Source organism: Oncorhynchus tshawytscha, linkage group LG09, assembly GCF_018296145.1.
Source record: "Oncorhynchus tshawytscha isolate Ot180627B linkage group LG09, Otsh_v2.0, whole genome shotgun sequence".
Classification (NCBI taxonomy): Eukaryota; Metazoa; Chordata; class Actinopteri; order Salmoniformes; family Salmonidae; genus Oncorhynchus; species Oncorhynchus tshawytscha.
The window spans coordinates 56,772,159-56,793,702 of NC_056437.1; positions in this window are offsets into that span (position 1 = coordinate 56,772,159).

Sequence of the window (21,544 nt, forward strand, 5' to 3'; positions counted from 1 at the left end):
TATCTAGATTACTGACCCCTGCCTGCCCTTGACCTGTCATTTGCCTGCCCCTGTTGGATTAAACTGTTGTTACTTCAACATTGTCTGCATCTGGGTCTTACCTGAAACATGATAGGTGCATGAACTTTACAAGGTGTCGAAAGCATTCCACAGGGATGGCCCATGTTAACTCCAATACTTCCCCCAGTTGTGTCAAGTTGGCTGGATGTCCAGTGCTTGGTGGACCATTCTTGATACACACGGAAAACTGTTGAGGGTGAAAAACCCAGCTGCGTTGCAGTTCTTGACACAAACTGGTGCACCTGCACCTACTACCAATCTTTAGTTTAACAGTTCCAAACTAGGGGTCATGTGACCCATGTGGGGTCACCTGATATGAAAATGATGTTGCAGAAGAATTTCCAAAATACCGGTAAAAAAATGATATACTGTACAGCGCATTCAGAAAGTATTCAGACCCCTTCACCTTTTCAATGTTATTTAATGTTACAGCCTTATTCTGAAATAGATTTTTTTTTAAATCATCCTCATCGATCTACACACATTACCTCATAATGACAAAGCAAAAACATTCTAGAAATGTTTGCACATTAAATAACAAATAAAACATAAATACCGTATTTATGTACAGTGGGGCAAAAAAAGTATTTAGTCAGCCACCATAATTTGCAAATAAATTCATTAAAAATCCTACAATGTGATTTTCTGGATTTGTTTTTCTCATTTTGTCTGTCATAGTTGAAGTGTACCTATGATGAAAATTACAGGCCTCTCTCATCTTTTTAAGTGGGAGAACTTGCACAATTGGTGGCTGACTAAATACTTTTTTGCCCCACTGTAAGTATTCAGACCATTTTCTATGAGACTCTACATTGAGCTCAGGTGCAACCTGCTTCATTGATCATCATTGAGATGATTTTACAACTTGATTGGAGTCCACCTGTGGTAAATTCAATTGATTGGACATGATTTGGAAAGGCACACACCTGTCTATATAAGTTCCCACAGTTGACAGTGCATATCAGAGCAAAAACCAAGCCATGAGGCCGAAGGAATTGTCTGTAGAGCTCCGAGACAGGATTGTGTCAAGGCACAGATCTGGGGAAGGGTACGAAAACATTTCTGCAGCACTGAAGGTCCCCAAGAACACAGTGGCCTCCATCATATTAAATGGGAGAAGTTTAGAACCGGCTCCAGAGCGCTCAGGACCTCAGACTGGGGTGAAGTTTCACCTTCCAACAGGACAACAACACTAAGCACACAGCCAAGACAGCACAGGAGTGGCTTCAGGACAAGTCTTTGAATGTGCTAGAGTAGCCCGGTCTTGAATCCGATCGAACATCGCTGAAGAGACCTGAAAATAGCTGTGCAGCGACGCTCCCCATCCGACCTGACAGAGCTTGAGAGGATCTGCAGAGAAGAATGGGAGAAACTTCCCAAATACAGGTGTGCCAAGCTTTTAGCATCATACCCAAGAAGACCCAAGGCTGTAATCATTGCCAAAGGTGCTTCAACAAAGTACAGAATCTGTAAACTTATGTAAATGAGTATAGGGTCTGAAAACTTATGTAAATGTGATATTTCAGGTTTTTTATTTTTATACATTTGCAAAGATGTAATTTCTTTTGCTGTGTCATGTATAGGTATTGTGTGTAGATTGATGAGGGGAAAACAACTAAATATATTTTAGAATAAGACTGTAAAATGTACATTATTTTGGAAAAGTCAAGAGGTCTGAATACTTTCCAAATGCACTGTATATACAGTACCAGTCAAAAGTTTGGACACTACTCATTCAAGGGTTTGTCTTTATTTTGGCTATTTTCTTCATTTTTGAATAACAATGAAGACATCAAAACTATGACATTTTAAATTCTTCAAAGTAGTCACCCTTTGCCTTGATAGCTTTGCACACAGCTTTGGCATTCTCTCAAACAGCTTCACCTGGAATGCTTTTCCAACAGCCTTGAAGGAATTCCCAGATATGCTGAACACTTATTGGCTGCTTTTCCTTCGCTCTTTGGTCCAACTCATCCCAAACCATCTCAATTGGGTTGAGATCGGGTGATTGTTGAGACCAGGTCATCTGATGCAGCATTCAATCACTCTCCATCTTGGTCAAATAGCCCTTACACAGCCTGGAGGTGTGTTCTGGGTCATTGTTCTTTTGAAAAACAAATGATAGCCCCCTAAGCGCCATCCAGATGGAATGGCGTATCGTTGCAGAATGCTGTGCTAGCCATGCTGGTTAAGTGTGCCTTGAATTCTAAATAAGTCACTGACAGTGTCACCAGCAAGCACCCCCACACCTCCCCCACCATGAGTCACGGTGGGAACCATACATGCGGAGATCATCCATGTACCTACTCTGCGTCTCTCAAAGACACAGGGCTTAGGAACCAAAAATCTCAAATTTGGACTCATCAGAACAAATTACAGATTTCCACCGGTCTAATGTCCATTGCTCGTGTTTCCTTGCCCAAAGCGTTCTCTTATTATTACTGGTGTCCTTTAGTAGTGGTTTATTTGCAGCAATTCAACCATGAAGGCCTGATTCACACAGTCTCCTCTGAACAGTTGATATTGAGATGTGTGTGTTACTTGCATTTATTTGGGCTGCAATTTCTGAGACGGGTAACTCTAATGAACTTATCCTTTGCAGCAGCGATAACTGTGGGTCTTCATTTCCTTTGGCAGTCCTCATGAGAGCCAATTTCATCATAGAGCTTGATGGTTTTTGCAACTGCACTTGAAGAAACTTTCAAAGTTCTTGATTTTTTCCGCATTGACTGACCTTCATGTCTTAAAGTAATGATGGACTGTTGTTTCTCTTTGCTTATTTGAGCTGTTATTGCCATAATATGGACTAGGTCATTTACTAAATAGGGATATCTTTTGATATCTTTTGATCTCTTTTGATTTATTTAGCACTTTGTTTTTTTACTACATGTTTCCATATGTGTTATTTCATAGTTTTGATGTCTTAACTATTATTATACCATGTAGAAAATAGTAAAAATAAATAAAAACCCTTGAATGAGTAGGTGTCCAAACTTCTGACTGGTACTATATATACTGTATATATATTTAAATCATTTCAGAAAACCATGTTTATTTTTTATAAAAAAAATATATTTTTTATTGAATATCCGAAACATACAATATACTTGCATTGAAGTCGCTCAACAACTACACCCCATCAGTCATCCAACAGACACCCATTCAGAGCGACACACAGAAGCATCCAGGGTCAATGCCCTGCTCAAGGGCACATTGACAGATCTCCCATCAGGCCAAAAAACGTGAACCCGAACCCTCTAAGATCTCCCCACAGTTCCCCAATAGCTGTCCCTCAACCATACGAGACCCCTCCCACAGTTCCCCTGCCAAGAATAAAAAATAAATAAAAATACAATAAAAAAAAATACATATTCCCCACCCCCAAGAACCCCCCAATACATCAACAACCAAGAAAATAAACTAAAGAGAAAAAAAACATGTTTTTTTCTTAACCTTTTCACCTGTGATTTTTTTGTAGACACACACACATTCTTAATGGTGGTGTCGACATTGTTTTTTCTAAGTACAGAATAACAGCCTGAACCACTTTAATAGCCTCTTTGTCCTGATTATTTATTGGTTAATCAAATATTTATTTCCACTGTTTAAAGACAATGTTTCAGTAAACACAGATTCACAAGGTTTGGATTCATTATATTCCTGTATATTTGACCTGCTTGGCATTTCTGACATTTTTGAAATCCAAAAGTTCAAGCGATGTCAGTGTTGTGTATTGTTTGTCAGGAGTACTGAGCTAAATTGAGACACAGGAAATGGCAGATGGGAGCGCAAGGCTGCGCTAATTAAATCCAATCCAGTGTGATGCAAAACTGTGCTTATTAAAACATTCTGCTAAAAGCTGAGGCCAATTATCAGGTTTGCACTCAAGCTGAATGGTGGTAAATTGATGTTATGCCATACACTCAACCCCATTAAATTGGATCCAATCTTCAACAATGAAGCAGTGGAAAACATGGCATTACATTTTCATTGCATTATCCTATCCATTTATGAACAGATTGGTTAACAGCTGTGTATGCACCAAACCTCTCAGGTTAAGTATCATATCCAATGATGTGCAATTTCAATATCCAGGGGGCTCTCTTTGGGTAATGTTGAGTATCAAAGAAATGGGAACATGGTCGTGACTAGGGTTGCTAAATTCTGTAAACTATTAATAAATTACCTGGTTTTCCCAAAATCCCAGATGGAGGACACCCGGAATAACGATGGAATAAATTATGTATTCCGGAACCCTCCAACTAGGATTTCTGGAAGACCAGGGAATTTATTGAAAGTTCCTGGAATTGTGCAACCCTAGTGGTGACGCACAAATCTTTGTGTAAAGAAATAAGTTGTCAGACATTTCCATTTCCTCAATCGGTTTTAAAGTGGATTTGTTTTGAAATTGTTGTATCACACAAACATTGGCAAGAAAGGCAACCCCTCCAAATAGTCTGTCTTTAATCTGCTCAACCTTTAATTTGGTCATTTTCATAAACATACTGTATTTCATTTAATTGCATGTGGTTCCAGTCCAGCCTGTTTACAACCTGCTAATGCTCCATAACACATATATTAGCAGTGTTTTCTGCCTGGTCATCCTAATAGTGTCCTTCGTCTAGCATCCATGAGAAGAAAACTAAGTCTTTTAATTAGGATTGTGTGTCTCTGAAACAGGTTCCTTGTGGTATCCCTCTGAATGACTACTCAGCTTCCATGGCACACAGTTGCGGTACGTGGGTAAAATCATTGAGGAAGCCAAGCCAAGCCAGAAAAAATACATATTACAACCTGTTGTCATAATTACATTGGTTGCTCTATAACACATTTGTTCATACAACAACGTGATAAACAGTTGAAGTCGGAAGTTTACATACACTTAGGTTGGAGTCATAAAAACTGATTTTTCAACCACACCACAAATTTCTTGTTAACAAACTATATGTAATTTTGGCAAGTTGGTTAGGACATCTACTTTGTGCATGACACAAGTAATTTTCCAACAATTGTTTACAGACAGATTATTTCACTTATTATTCACTGTATAACAATTCCAGCGGGTCAGAATTTTAGATACACTAAGTTGACTGTGCCATTAAAACAGCTTGGAATATTTCAGAAAATGATGTCATGGATTTAGAAGTTTCTGATAGGCTAATTGACATGATTTGAGTCAATTGGAGGTGTACCTGTGGATGTATTTCAAGGCCTACCTTCAAACTCAGTGCCTCTTTGCTTGACATCATGGGAACATTTTTAAAAATCAGCCAAGACCTCAGACAAAGAATGTTAGACCTCCACAAGTTTGGTTCATTCTTGGGAGCAATTTTCAAACATCTGAAGGTACCACGTTCATCTGTACAAACAATAGTACACAAGTATAAACACCATGGGACCACACAGCCATCATAATGCTCAGGAAGGAGTCTCCTAGAGATGAACGTACTTTGGTGCGAAAAGTGCAAATCAATCCCAGAACAACAGCAAAGGACCCTGTGAAGATGCTCGAGGAAAGAGGTACAAAAGTATCTATAACCATAGTAAAACGAGTCCTGTATCAACATAACCTGAAAGGTTGCTCAGCAAGGAAGAAGCCACTGCTCCAAAATCGCCATAAAAAAGCCAGACTACGGTTTGCAACTATCATACTTTTTGTAGAAATGTCCTCTGGTCTGATGAAACAGAAATAGAACTGTTTGGCCATAATGGCCATCATTATGTTTGGAGGAAGAAGGGGGAGGCTTGCAAGCTGAAGAACACCATCCCAACCGTGAAGTACGGGGTGGCAGCATCATGTTGTGGAGGTGCTTTGCTGCAGGAGGGACTGGTGCACTTCACAAAATAGATGGCATCATAAGGCAGGACAATTATGTGGATATATTGAAGCAACATCTCAAGACATCAGTCAGGAAGTTAAAGCTTTGTTGCAAATGGGTTTTCCAAATGGACAATGACCCCAAGCATACTTCCAATGTTGTGGCAAAATGGCTTAAGGACAACAGAGTCAAGGTATTGGAGTGGCCATCACAAAGCCCTGACCCCAATCCTATAGAAAATGTGTGGGCAGAACTGAAAAAGCGTGTGCGAGCAAGGAGGCCTACACACCTGACTCAGTTCCATCAGCTCTGTCAGGAGGAATGGGCCAAAATTCACCCAACTTGTTGTGGGAAGCTTGTGGAAGGCTACCCAAAAAGTTTGACCCAAGTTAAACAATTTAAAGGCAATGCTACCAAATACTAATTGAGTGTATGTAAACCTCCGACTTCAGGTGTACAATAAGGCCATGACAACAAAAAGACAACAGTCACATAATGGCAAAATAAATTCAACAAGACATATGTTTGTTTCATCAGAAAAACGGAGAGATCGGAATAAATTCAACTAGGCATACGTTTGTTTCATCAGAAAACCAGAGAGCAACATCTGTTGAGTGAACCGTTCTATCACCTAAATCATGGTAGAGCAAGCTAATGTTTTCGACTTAGAATAGTATCTAGTTATGGTAAGGGGTGAAATAAGTTATAATTGTAACTGTTTAGCAGATTATAAAAAAAGAAGATCAGTTTTTACTTGGCTAAAAGAAAATGAATATAACATATACCGTTTACAGGAAACTCACTCTACATCCTTAGATGAAGTTGCGTGGAAAAGGGAATATAATTATTTTCTGTCATGGGCAAAGGAACTCAAAGGTGTGATGATATTAATGTACAAACATTTTGATCTGAATGTGCAAATAGTCAGGAATGATTCACAAGGAAGTTGGATCCTTTTGAATATGAAAGTGGATCAAAAACTGATTTGGCTCATTAATGTATATGGTCGAAATCAGGATGATCCATACTTCTTCGAAAATATTTATACCAATTTATTGAACTTACAGGCAACAAACGATCAAATCATTATGGTGGGAGACTATAACACGGTGTAAAGTACCTCAATGGACCGCAAAGGAAATCACTCCACAAACTATCATCAACACAAATATTGTGGACACATTATAAATAGTGAATATACTAAAAAACCATCATCATTAGATCATCATCTAATTGGCCTTCACATACTGTAATTCTTACAGAATTTCCACATGGAGGGGGATTTTGGAAATTGAATCAAAGTCTACCGGAGGACATTTTTTTTTTACTAAGACAGAAGAGTTTATAACTGAATTATTCTGGTTCAATATACACTATCGTTCAAAAAATTGGGGGACACTTAGAAATGTCCTTGTTATTGAAAGATAAACCAATTTTTGTGTCTATTAAAATAACCTCAAATCGATCAGAAATACATTGTAGACATTGTTAATGTTGTAAATGACTATTGTAGCTGGAAACGTCAGAATATCTACAACAACCATCACTCTTGTGTTCCAATGGCACATTGTGTTAGCTAATCCAATTGTATAATTTGAAAAGGCTAATTGTTCATTAGAAAACCGTTTTGCGATTATGTTAGCACTGCTGAAAACTGTTGTCCTACTTAGAGAAGCAATAAAACTGGTCTTCTTTAGACTAGTTGAGAATCTGGAGCATCAGCATTTGTGGGTTCGATTACAGGCTCAAAATGGACAGAAACAAAAATCTTTCTTATGAAACTCTTCAGTCTATTATTGTTCTGAGAAATGAAGGCTATTGCATGCAAGAAATTGTCAAGAAACTGAAGATCTCATACACTCCCTTCACAGAACAGCGCAAACTGGCGCTAACCAGAATAGGAAGAGGAGTGTGAGGCCCCGGTGCACAACTGAGCAAGAGGACAAGTACATTAGAGTGTCTAGTTTGAGAAACAGACGCCTCACAAGTCCTCAACTGGCAGCTTCATTAAATAGTACCCGCAAAACACCAGTCTCAACGTCAACAGTGAAGAGGCGACTCCGGAATGCTGGCCTTAGAGGATTAGAAATCCATGGCTTAAAAAGAAAGGTGTCCATGTATGCTGACGACTCAAGTTTTATATTAAGTCCGCAAGCCAGATCCCTGCAGCGTCTCATTGAAGATCTAGGTAACTTTTCTGAACTCTCTGGACTAAAACCTAATTATGATAAGTATACAATATTATCTATTGGATCTTTAAAAAATATAACTTTTACATTACCCTGCAGTTTACCTATAAAATGGGCTGACGGCGAAGTAGGCATACATCTTTGGTATTCATATCACAAAAGATAGATATGAGCTCTCCACAATGAATTTCAATAGAAAACTAGTAAAAATAGACAAGATCCTACAACCATGGAGAGGCAAATACCTGTCTATTTATGGAAAAAATTGCCTTGATTAACCCCTTAGTCATATCTCAGTCTACTCACTTACTTATGGCACTGCCTACTCCTGATGATTCCTTTTTCAAATCATATGAGCAAACAAATGTTGCTCCTGAGTGGGTCACCGGTCTAAGGCACTGTGTCTCAATGCTAGAGGTGTCACTACAGACAGCCTGGTACGAATCCAGGCTGTATCACAACCGACCATGATAGCGAGTCCCATAGGGCGGTGCACAATTGGCCAAGCGTCGTCCGAGCTTGGCCGGTGTAGGCCGTCTATGTAAATAAGAACTTGTTTTTAACTGACTTGCCTCGTTAAATAAAGGTTAAAAAAAAAATATATAAAAATATATTATAATTATCTTGGATACTAAACCAGACAAGATAAAGCCTGGCAATCTATATAATGAATATGAACTGGGTGGGTTGATATTATATATATAAATGCACTAAAACTCTCTATAAAAGCTTCACTTAAACACAAGTTTTACTTGAACCCTAAATGGTTTTCAAGTAGATTACTAAGAAAAGCTCATCCATTGTGGCCTTTGTGCAGATTGCCATGTCTCATTTTCGATTAATTGAAAATGAAACCTTTTCAAAGTATCTCTCTTTTTCAATCTAGCGTGGCAGAAGCTGGTTCATTCCCCTGAAAAGATAGAACAAATATTACAACAAATATCATGGATGAACTCAAATGTGCTGGTTGATAAAATACCTGTATTTATGGAAAAGATGTATGAAAAGGGTACTTTGTTTTTAAATGATAATGTGTATTGGAATAGTAGGCTTATGTATTTCATGGAGATATCAGAATTGTATTTGAAGGTCTGCTCAATCCAAGATTACAACCAATTAATTACAGCATTACCCCGAAAATGGAGGAGGCAGGTGGCAGTGGGAGGAGGTAGGGAACTGGTCTGTCTGCCCAATATAAAGGATCAAATCTTGCGCAGGAATAAAAATAGCATAAATTGGAAATTATACCAGTTTCATTTGAGGACCACATACAGATTGCAAATTAGCTGGGAAGAGATTTTGTATGTACCGATTCCATGGTACATGGTGTATGAGTTGATATATAAAACGATGCAAGATTCAAGACTAAATGTTGAATATTTGGGGCATACAATCATCGCAGCTCTTCAGATTTTGTTGTGAGGATGCAGAATCAATAGACCATTTGTTTTGGTATTGCCCTCAGGTAGCATGTTTCTGGTCTAAGATTCAGGAATGGCTGAAAATGCAAAACATGAATCTAAAATTGACCCTAGAAATAGCATTGTTGGGAGATCTGGAGAGACCTGGTCAGTCAATTACTAATATACTAACACTTTTAGAAAAAGTATTTAGCTTCAACTCACAATCTAGGGATTCTATTAGATATATTCAAATTGTATGTTAAACATAACAGCATAGTTGAAAGATACATGGTGCGTAGAAATCCAAAGAGGCTGGCCAGCAGAGATGGGTGGGATCAGCTGAGGGAAGCTGAGGGTTGGGATGTGGAATTGGAGTTGCTGGGCGGGGGACAGAATGACGGTCAAAGTAAAAAAATGGTGTCAAAACAAAACAAAACAAACAGTAAGTTTGAATGACACAGAGGGGAAACGTTGTTGCATCTAATGCTTGTTTGCCTGAGGCTTAGGCTGATGCCTTGCAAGTGTTTGTACGCGTGTACAAATGCACATACACACACTCTCATTCAAACGCACACACGTGCACATACAAGGACACACACACACATGTACAGTAAATATTGCCAAACATGCACTCAAATGTATTCAGTTGGCCTGTTATGTTTTTTATTGTCCTTGATGTCTTTTGTTTTTTGTATTGTTGTTTTCCTTTGTCTTTCTTTTTTTCTCTTTTGGTGGTTGTTGGTACACTGGGGGACGAGGGCATGGGGTGGGGGACTTTGGAGGGGGGTCTCGGATGCTTGAGTGGCAGCTTTCGGGGAACTGTGTGTGTGTGTGGGGGGTCTTGGAAGACTGGTGGCCTGCCGGTTGGGAGCTTGGGCCGGTGGCTGATAGGTCGCTGGTTCGGGTCCCCGTTTTTGACCTCGTGGGAGATCTGTCAGGTTGACCCTGGTTGCTTATGTGGGTTGCTCTGGATGAGGGTCTGTTAGATGACTGAATGTAATGTAAATGTTGAGAGGCTTCACTGCAAGTAGATTGTATGTTTTAATATTCAATAAAAAAAGTTAATGTTATCGACAGTTTACTAAACTGCTGATTTAGAACCACAGAGTTACAGAAAGTCAGCACAAAGACAACATGAGCACTGTCGCCTCTATTCCAGCACCATTTCAACTTAAACATTTAAATATCATCAAATCAACAAGCCTATATATGCTTAGTTAAATACTGTTAGTTAAATACTGTCTGTGTGTGTGTACGTGTGAGTGTGCGCACAAGGGAAAACACTTTTTTTTTGTAAACTTTTTGATCCGCCAATGCCATCCTCCTCTCTTTCATGTTGGCAAAATGGCTCTGTCATTCAGTACACTTTTAGTTGTTGTTGTTTTAGGCTACCTAGCTAAAACGCTTGCTAGCTTAACTTCCTCACATTGGCAACAATGAACCACAGAACCAGCTGAGTTTGTTAGCTAGTTAACGTGAGCCTACTAGGCTACATATTGAACTTCAATCATCTCAGGCCAGTGGCACAACATATTCATTTACGGTTAGATCAGAATCGCCATCATAATTATTGACCTGTACAGAGAATTAATAAGTCATAACCACAAGTCCAAATCTCCATCTCCATCCATGGCTTGGGAAAGGGCAGATTTACCAATCTAGTTACTGCAGGACATCAACTCAAGCAGACCAGGAACAGACACGTTTTTATGAAAATGACGCTTCGCTTAGGATTTGATTGGTCTGAAGCCAAATCCAAACTGGCCCCCCTTGGTACACTAGGACAACCCACAGTTGAGCCCACTCAATGCTGTTTGGCTAATTCTTTTAGAAATGTTTTATCAAGGGAGGCCAAATGCTTGCTGGCAACAATCAATCAAATGCTACGGTGGAAACATGTTATACTCTTTTGGTCCAGACAGCATCCGATACATGGGCTACACCAGGGCTCTCTCACCTGTTCCTGGAGAGCTACCATCCTGTTGGTTTTCACTCCAACCCTAATCTAGCACACCTGATTCTAATAATTAGCTGGTTGATAAACTGAACCAGGTTAGTTTACAACAGGGATTGGAGCTAAAACAAACAGGAATGTAGCTCTCCAGGAACAGCGTTGGACACCCCTGAGCTACACATACTGACAAAGAGGGGCGCTGTTTCCCTCGCTCTGATGATTGCTCCGGTGAGATTCAGCTACTTGTAAATTGATGAAAACATTTGAAAACACAGAGAGAGATGAAAGACATTATTTTATCCTTTAAAACATTTTGTTGGCTAAATATTTGGGGAAGCCAGACTTTCCTTGGCTCCATGAATACACACCAACGTTAGCACACAGCCAAAGTCAGCATTTCATTTCAAAATGATTTAATATCATCAACACTTGAGAAGTATAACATGACCTCTCCTATACTTCGCTCACCCACGGCTTCAGTGACTACATAAATGAGACCTCAATCTCAAACAAATATCCCTTATTAACAAGTGAAATATACAACAGAAAATGTACAGCTCGAGTTGGCTGACTTATTTTGGTTGCTTTTCAAATGCTCTTATTGCTAACATTTAGAAAGATCATGTATGGATTTCCTTTGGCTGGTTGACATGGCAACCATCAAAGCCCTCAAAGTCTTTAATATAGACTTCACAGACAAAGCTCCCACAACCTGTTGAGTCTGAGCTCTCCTATCCTCTTTATCTTCCTTTACCTGACGTACACAGGCTCTGAATCACCTAAACCTGAACCTCATTTCTTTCTCCTTCAGTCTGGACAGGAGACGCTTCATGAAGTTTATTGACATGTTGACACATTTTCAGCAATGGGCAGACTGCTCTGTACAAATTGAGTGGAAGAAGTCACCTTTACACTTTCATTACCACAGTGCTTATGACGCCACTAGTATTCACAATGACACACTAACCAACCCTGAAATAATGGCCTCTTATTCATACCAGAGTACAAGGTGTACTGAAACGGAGCAGCATAGTCACCAAACTGAGGTGACAAGAGGACAAACATTGAAATAGAGAAAAGTGAGAAAGCAGAACATTTCCCATACAGACACTTGCACGCATTCATCACTGAAATGCACAAATTGACAGCTTCAAAACAAACAGTGACGGCTAGAGAGCGTACTGTCTGTTTGCTACACATCGGAAACATATCATTTGGACTAGTGTGACGTGTGAGCTCCAGACCCCATCACTCCACCCATCAAAAGGGTAACAATAATCATGATTATTTTCTGGGCCTTTTCTATCCCCTCTCTATTGACATGTCACAATCTTTTCTATCGGCGTGGCTTCTTATTATTAGTCAATTGCACCACTGACAGGCGTCTCCCATCCCTCTCCTGTAGTGTCACCTTGGCTGGCTGTCTCCCAGACGTCACGTCAGGGTCTGTCTCCCTCCTCTCAGGCCTGGTGTGTCTGTCCACTGATATCCAACAGCTCTATTTGAATTGTGAACAGACACAGTGCTGCTCCTCCTCTCCTCTCCTGTAGACGAGAGAGTGAATAGAAGGGCCACATACCCTACTTTCCTTTTCCAGCTCATCACCCTCTGAGATTCAACACAGGTTTATTTTGGTCAGATGGCTTCTGGTTGTTCAGCTCTCCGCAGACTTCTCACATCCTTTAAATAGACTTGAATCCACCATTGATTTGTGAGAAATGTCTGCATTAGCTCCTCTGTCTGAGGAAACATACCTCACAGCAAGATGGAGAGAAGCAACCCATTTTATAAACGCATGTTGCATTTGGGAATAGAGTAGTCGAAAGGAGTAGGGATGAAGACTTAAGGATATCAATCTTTTTCCTCTTCAAATGGGTGGATCCACAGAAAGTAGATATTGCTGAAAGGAAAGGTATCCTGACCTACATGTCAGGACTGTTTTATCTGAAGCCTTTGTTTGCCATTCCTAGTGGCAGGCATTCGAATTGATCCTGTTGATCCTGAATAATCCATCAAGGTTAAAGAGCTAAGCCTGCGGTCACTCTCTGCAGATAACAGCAGCTCACAAGGGCCATCGTTTCAGGAGATAGGAGCAAGCAGTATATCTATACTGTGAATCGCACATACTAGAAATAACATTGAAACAGTAGAAGCAATTGAATGATGTAAGTACTTTGGTTATCTGATTATGTACAATAACATGTCATGCTACAAACCAAAGACCAGTAGTGTCATATTGTCAATGCAAATTACATAGGAGGTGATCCACTTAAGCCAATACCAACGTTGTTTTACCATGTACAGACCCATTCACACATTTTTTTGTGTTACAGCATGAATTTTTTCAATTTTAAATTGAGATATTTTGTCACTGGAAACATACAATACCCCATAATATCAAAGTGGAATTATGTTTTTCAAAATGTTTACAAATGATTTAAAAATGAAAAGCTTAAATGTCTTAAAACTTGTTTGGGATAGGGGGCAGTATTTTGACGTCCGGATGAAAAGCGTGCCCAAAGTAAACTGCCTGTTACTCAAGCCCAGAAGCTAGGATATACATACAATTGCTAGATTTGGATAGAAATCTCTCTAACGTTTCTAAAACTGTTAAAATGATGTATGTGAGTATAACAGAACTGATATGGCAAGTGAAACCCCGAGGACAAACCATCTCCCCCCCAAAAAAAAATTCAGCCTACCACTATTTTCAATGGCTGTCACTTTTATTATAAGGCAATGTCCTCCCAGATTGCAGTTCCTAGGGCTTCCACTAGATGTCAATAGTCTTTAGAAAGAGTTTCAGGCTGGGTTTTGGAAAAATTTGCCAGAAATTGTAGTTTTTCTAGATGGCTCCCATTTTGGCTATAGTGTTTCCAAGTGCGTGGAAGAGAGGCGCGTTCTTTGGTATTTTTCTCCGGTAAAGACAATAACGATTCTCCGTCGTAAATTTTATCGTTTATTTACGTATTAGGGTACCTAAGGTTTGATTATAAACGTTGTTTGACTTGTTTGGAAAAGTTTATTAGCAACGTTTGGGATTCATTTTGTATGCATTTTGATGGAGGGAAACTGGGTGGATTATTGACTGATGCGTGCCAGCTAAACTGAGTTTTTATGGATATAAAAAAGGACATTATCGAACAAAAGGAACATTTGTGATGTAACTGGGACCTTTTGGTGTGCCAACAGAAAAAGATCATCAAAGGTAAGGCATTTGTTATATCGCTATTTCTGACTTTTGTGTCACACCTGCCTGGTTGAAATATGTTTTTCATGGTTTTGTATGCGGGGCGCTGTCCTCAGATAATCGCAGGGTGTGCTTTCGCCATAAAGCCTTATTGAAATCTGACACAGCGGCTGGATTAACAAGTAGTTAAGCTTTATTTTGATGTATTACACTTGTGATTTAATGAAAGTTAAGTATTTATAATACTGTAGTTTGAATTTCGCACTCTGTAATTTCACCGGATGTTGTCGAGGTGTCCCGCTAGCGGCACGCCTTTCCCAACGAGGTTTTTAAGTAAAAAAAACATTCAACCAGTTTGTTATGGCAAGCCTAAATCAGTTCAGGAGAAAATATTTTCTTAACAATTCACTTAAGTTAAATGGACTCACTCTGTGTGCAATAATAGTGTTTAACATGATTATTTAATGACTACCTCATCGCCGTACCCACACACACGATTATCTCTAAGGTCTCTCAGCCGAGCAGTGAATTTCAAACATTTCAACCATAAAGACCAAGGAGGTTTTCCAATGCCTCACAAAGAAGGGCACCTATTAGTAGATGGGTCAAAATAAAAAAAGCAGACATTGAATATCCCATTGAGCATGGTGAAGTTATTAATGACACTTTGGATGGTGCATCAATACACCCAGTCACTACAAAAATACAGGCGTCCTTTTTTAACTCAGTTGCCGGAGAGATTGGAAACCGCTCAGGGATTTCACTATGAGGCCAATGGTGACTTTAAAACAGTCACCGAATTTAATGTCTGTGATAGGAGAAAACTGAGAATGGATCAACAACATTGTTGTTACTCCACAATACCAACCTAATTGACAGAGTGAAAAGAAGGAAGCATACACCGAATAAAATATTCCAAAACATGCTTCCTGCTTGCAACTAGGCACTAAAGTAATACTGCAAAAAATGTGTCAAAGCCATTTACTTTTTGTCCTGATTACAAAGTGTTATGTTCGGGTCAAATTAAATACACCACATTACTGAGTACCACTCTCCATATTTTCAAGCATAGTGGTGGCTACATCATGCTATGGGAATGGTTGTAATTGTTAAGGACTGGGGAGGTTTTCAGGAATAAAAAGAAACTGAATGGAGCTAAGAACAGGCAAAATCCTAGAGGAAAACCGGGTTCAGTCTGCTTTCCACCAGACACTGAGAGATGATATCACCTTTTAGGGGGACAATAACCTAAATACAAGGCCAAATCTACACTGGAATTGCTTACCAAGAAGTCAGTGAATGTTCCAGAGTGCCCGAGTTACAGTTTTGACTTATTGTAAACCTGCTTGAAAATCTATGGGAAGACCTGAAAATGGTTGTGTAGCAATGACCAACAACCAATTTTACAGAGCATAAAGAATTTTGAAAATAATACATTGGCAAATGGTGCACAATCCAGGTGTGAAAAGCTCTTAGAGATTTACCCGAAAAGACTCACATCTCTAATCACTGCTAAAGATGAGTCTAACATGTATTGACTCAGGAGATTAAATAATCAAATGCAGATATCTTTGTGTTTAATTGTCATGATTTTTTTTTTACAAACGTTAACATTTTTCTTCCACTTTGACATTACAGATTATTTTGTGTAGATCATTGACAAAAAATGACAATTAAATCCATTTTAATTCCACTTTGTAACACAAAAAAATGGGTGTTAATACTTTCTGAAGGCACTTGTACGTTGATGTTTCAAAATGAGAACGGCATTAAAGAGGCCAGCAATCATATCATGTCAGTGGTGTCAAGGACACTCGTGCCGTTTTAGATGAATTCAACAAAAGATAATTAGGTTGCAGGAGGAGCCCGTAGAATAATGGGAAATAAAATAATTACTGTTGTTTGTTGAAAGCTAATTTACCCCAAAATGTTGTTTTACAAATGTACAATCGTTCAAATTTGTCAACGCATTCTAATGATGGTTTACTCATAACGCATAATTTGGTTCTGGTGAAAATGGATTGCAATTCATTCCATTAACTTGTTAATGTTTCAGCATCCTTTTCTTTAGGCCTACCCCTCTTCTAAATGGTAGAATCTCTGATATCCTTTCATGTTCACAAACCCTTCACACTCTGCACTAGTACTATAAAGCCCGGAAACAATACATGGAAGAGTTGACATGAGTGCATACATGGTGTATCCCTCAGATAGTCAAATTTGCATGGGAATCACTTCAAAAACCTAAAGCCACTCATGGTCACTCATGTACGAATGTGCTCACAGCAGCAGGACATGAGAGCACACACTGCTGGGCTAATGCATGGTAAGGATCTGGCCTTTGGCTGCAGCTGGTTGATTGCATTTAGATGAGAGGAGAGGGCAGCTGGGTTTAGGTTGAGAAAACAGCCTTTTTCCCTGCTGTGATTAAGGGTTAGGCATGGATCAGCCTGATCATCTGAGAAAGCTGCATGAATTTAACTGAAAAGAACCGTCTGACTGGAACTGTATCATATGTTACGCGTATCTTTTGATTTCTTATGGTAATCCAACCATTAACCCCAAGATGGTGCAACAAAGAAAAAGAGCCAAATGTGTATTCTGGAGACCAATCAATTGGCTAACCACTGACCCATTTACAATGGTAAAATTGGATTTATGAAAAAGATGAATGGAGGAGCTCAGCTGCAGGATCTCAATATTTGGTCCTACATGATCAACATTTTCAGAAAACCTTCTTTATCCTCACAGACTGAAGAGCAGCTGTGTAGATAAACTGTTGTGGAACTTTGTTGGACACAACTTATAAAATAGGAAAAGTAAAACACAAAGTACTGCAGAATGTATACTGCAAAGCCTTAAATCGAAAGAATAGGATGAAAAGTCAAATCTTAGCCAAAGCATAGACATACCACAGTGCGTATTTGTTCTTTATCCAGACCTGCACGTCTCAGAGTTATTAGAGTGTAGCTGATAACAGGGCACGCAGTGTATTTCTCTGGGTGTGATAACCAGCCACAAGGCTGAGGCATCCTCTCACCTGGGCTCCAGATCAGGAATTAGCATGATTGCATCAGCTGTCTCTGTCCCCTGGTGATGTGATGTCAGTTGTTGCAGTGCATAATGGAAGACTCCGGTGGAGAGGGAGAGAACACATTATGCCACACACCCTACGGGACCAATCAGACAAATATAGCTTTGATGTGGGATTACAAACCAGAGGTACATCACATAGGTGTTTTGCCATCTTTTCTTAAATTGCTTACATAATATGATTATTTTGTTGAAAGATCAGGATCCTCCTATAAGCCTTCTTGTATTAAATATGGATTATAGCTAGTAAGGTGAATTGACCTTATTTGCAAATCCTTAAAATTGTGCATGCCCGAAAATGTATAGAAGTATTGCATTACAAAGCATACCTAGCCTGTAATTAAATTGTTTCTGTCTATGTAACTGTATCTTTTGTATCATCAATAGGGACAATTCCAAGCATTGTGAATAGGGTAAAGCAGGGGTAGTCAACTAGATTCAGCCACGGGCTGCTTGTTGTCAGATCAGGTGGTCGAGAGGCTGGAAGATAGTTATAAGATGCTTTGTATGCTGCAAATCGACCACAACTAAGCCTAAAAAGAGATTGTATTTGGAAATAACAATCATTGTATTACACTGAGACACGATCACATGTGTCTCGTGGGAACAGATTGCATATATTAAACACATTTTTTTGTTGAATTCCTGGTGAATTCCAAAATTAATTAAATAGATTTTTTCCTCATCACTCTACACACAATACCCCATAATGACAAAGCAAAAAAATGTTTTTCTACATTTTAGCAAATCTTTATCTTTTGTAAATAAGATATACATTTGCTAAAATGTTGAAAAACATTTTTTTGCTTTGTCATTATGGGGTATTGTGTGTAGAGTGATGAGGAAAAAATCTATTTAATTCATTTTGGAATTCACCAGGAATTCAACAAAAAATGTGTTTAATATATGCAATCTGTTCCCACGAGACACATGTGATCATGTCTCAGTGTAATACAATGATTGTTATTTTCAAATACAATCTCTTTTTAGGCTTAGTTGTGGTCTATTTGCACAATCTTTTAGCAAATTTATGTATATCTTATTTACAAAAGTAATCAGACCCTTCGCTATGAGACTCAAAGTTGAGCTCAGGTGAATCCTGCTCCCATTGATACTCCTTGAGATATTTCTACAGCTTGATTGGAGTCCACCTGTGGTAAATTCAATTGATTGGACATGATTTGGAAAGGCACACACCTGTCTATATAAGGTCCCACAGCTGACAGTGCAGGTCAGAGCAAAAACCAAGCCATTAGGTCGAAGGAATTGTCTGTAGAGCTCCAAGACAGGATTATGTCGAGGCACAGAACTGAGGAAGGGTACCAAAAAACTTTTGCAGCATTGAAGGTCCCTAAGAACACAGTGGCCTCAATCATTCTTAAGTGGAAGAAGTTTGGAACCACCAAGACTCTTCCTAGAACTGGCTGCCCTACCAAATTGAGCAATCAGGGAAGACGGGCCTTGGTCAGGGAGTTGACCAAGAAACAGATGGTCACTCTGACATAGCTCCAGAGTTCCTCTGTGGAGATGGCAAAACCTTCCAGAAAGACAGCCATCTCTGCAGCACTCCACCAATCAGGCCTTTATGGTAAAGTGGCCAGATGGAAGCCACTCCTCAGCAAAAGGCACATAACAGCCCGCTTGGAGTTTGCCAAAAGGCACCTCAGACTCTCAGACCATGAGAACCAAGATTCTCAAATCAAATCAAAATCAAATCAAATTTATTTATATTGCCCTTCGTACATCAGCTGATATCTCAAAGTGCTGTACAGAAACCCAGCCTAAAACCCCAAACAGCAAGCAATGCAGGTGTAGAAGCACGGTGGCTAGGAAAAACTCCCTAGAAAGGTCAAAACCTAGGAAGAAACCTAGAGAGGAACCAGGCTATGTGGGGTGGCCAGTCCTCTTCTGGCTGTGCCGGGTGGAGATTATAACAGAACATGGCCAAGATGTTCAAATGTTCATAAATGACCAGCATGGTCGTATAATAATAAGGCAGAACAGTTGAAACTGGAGCAGCAGCACGGTCAGATGGACTGGGGACAGCAAGGAGTCATCATGTCAGATGGTCCTAGGGCTCAGGTCCTCCGAGAGAGAGAATTAGAGAGAGCATATGTGGGGTGGCCAGTCCTCTTCTGGCTGTGCCGGGTGGAGATTTTAACAGAACATGGCCAAGATGTTCAAATGTTCATAAATGACCAGCATGGTCGAATAATAATAAGGCAGAACAGTTGAAACTGGAGCAGCAGCACGGCCAGGTGGACTGGGGACAGCAAGGAGTCATCATGTCAGGTAGTCCTGGGGCTCAGGTCCTCCGAGAGAGAGAATTAGAGAGAGCATATGTGGGGTGGCCAGTCCTCTTCTGGCTGTGCCGGGTGGAGATTTTAACAGAACATGGCCAAGATGTTCAAATGTTCATAAATGACCAGCATGGTCGAATAATAATAAGGCAGAACAGTTGAAACTGGAGCAGCAGCACGGCCAGGTGGACAGGGGACAGCAAGGAGTCATCATGTAAGGTAGTCCGGGGGCATGGTCCTAGGGCTCAGGTCCTCCGAGAGAGAGAAAGAAAGAGAGAAGGAGAGAATTAGAGTATTCACACAGGACACCGAATAGGACAGGAGAAGTACTCCAGATATAACAAACTGACCCTAGCCCCCCGACACATAAACTACTGCAGCATAAATACTGGAGGCTGAGACAGGAGGGGTCAGGAGACACTGTGGCCCCATCCGAGGACACCCCCGGACAGGGCCAAACAGGAAGGATATAACCCCACCCACTTTGCCAAAGCACAGCCCCCACACCACTAGAGGGATATCTTCAACCACCAACTTACCATCCTGAGACAAGGCTGAGTATAGCCCACAAAGATCTCTGCCATGGCACAACCCAAGGGGGGCGCCAACCCAGACAGGATGACCACATCAGTGAATCAACCCACTCAGGTGACGCACCCCTTCCAGGGACGGCATGAGAGAGCCCCAGTAAGCCAGTGACCCAGCCCCTGTAATAGGGTTAGAGGCAGAGAATCCCAGTGGAAAGAGGGGAACCGGCCAGGCAGAGACAGCAAGGGCGGTTCGTTGCTCCAGAGCCTTTCCGTTCACCTTCCCACTCCTCGGCCAGACTACACTCAATCATATGACCCACTGAAGAGATGAGTCTTCAGTAAAGACTTAAAGGTTGAGACCGAGTTTGCGTCTCTGACATGGGTAGGCAGACCGTTCCATAAAAATGGAGCTCTATAGGAGAAAGCCCTGCCTCCAGCTGTTTGCTTAGAAATTCTAGGGACAATTAGGAGGCCTGCGTCTTGTGACCGTAGCGTACGTGTAGGTATGTACGGCAGGACCAAATCAGAGAGATAGGTAGAAGCAAGCCCATGTAATGCTTTGTAGGTTAGCAGTAAAACCTTGAAATCAGCCCTTGCTTTGACAGGAAGCCAGTGTAGAGAGGCTAGCACTGGAGTAATATGATAAAATTTTTTGGTTCTAGTCAGGATTCTAGCAGCCGTATTTAGCACCAACTGAAGTTTATTTAGTGCTTTATCCGGGTAGCCGGAAAGTAGAGCATTGCAGTAGTCTAACCTAGAAGTGACAAAAGCATGGATTAATTTTTCTGCATCATTTTTGGACAGAAAGTTTCTGATTTTTGCAATGTTACGTAGATGGAAAAAAGCTGTCCTTGAAATGGTCTTGATATGTTCTTCAAAAGAGAGATCAGGGTCCAGAGTAACGCCGAGGTCCTTTACAGTTTTATTTGAGACGACTGTACAACCATTAAGATTAATTTTCAGATTCAACAGAAGATCTCTTTGTTTCTTGGGACCTAGAACAAGC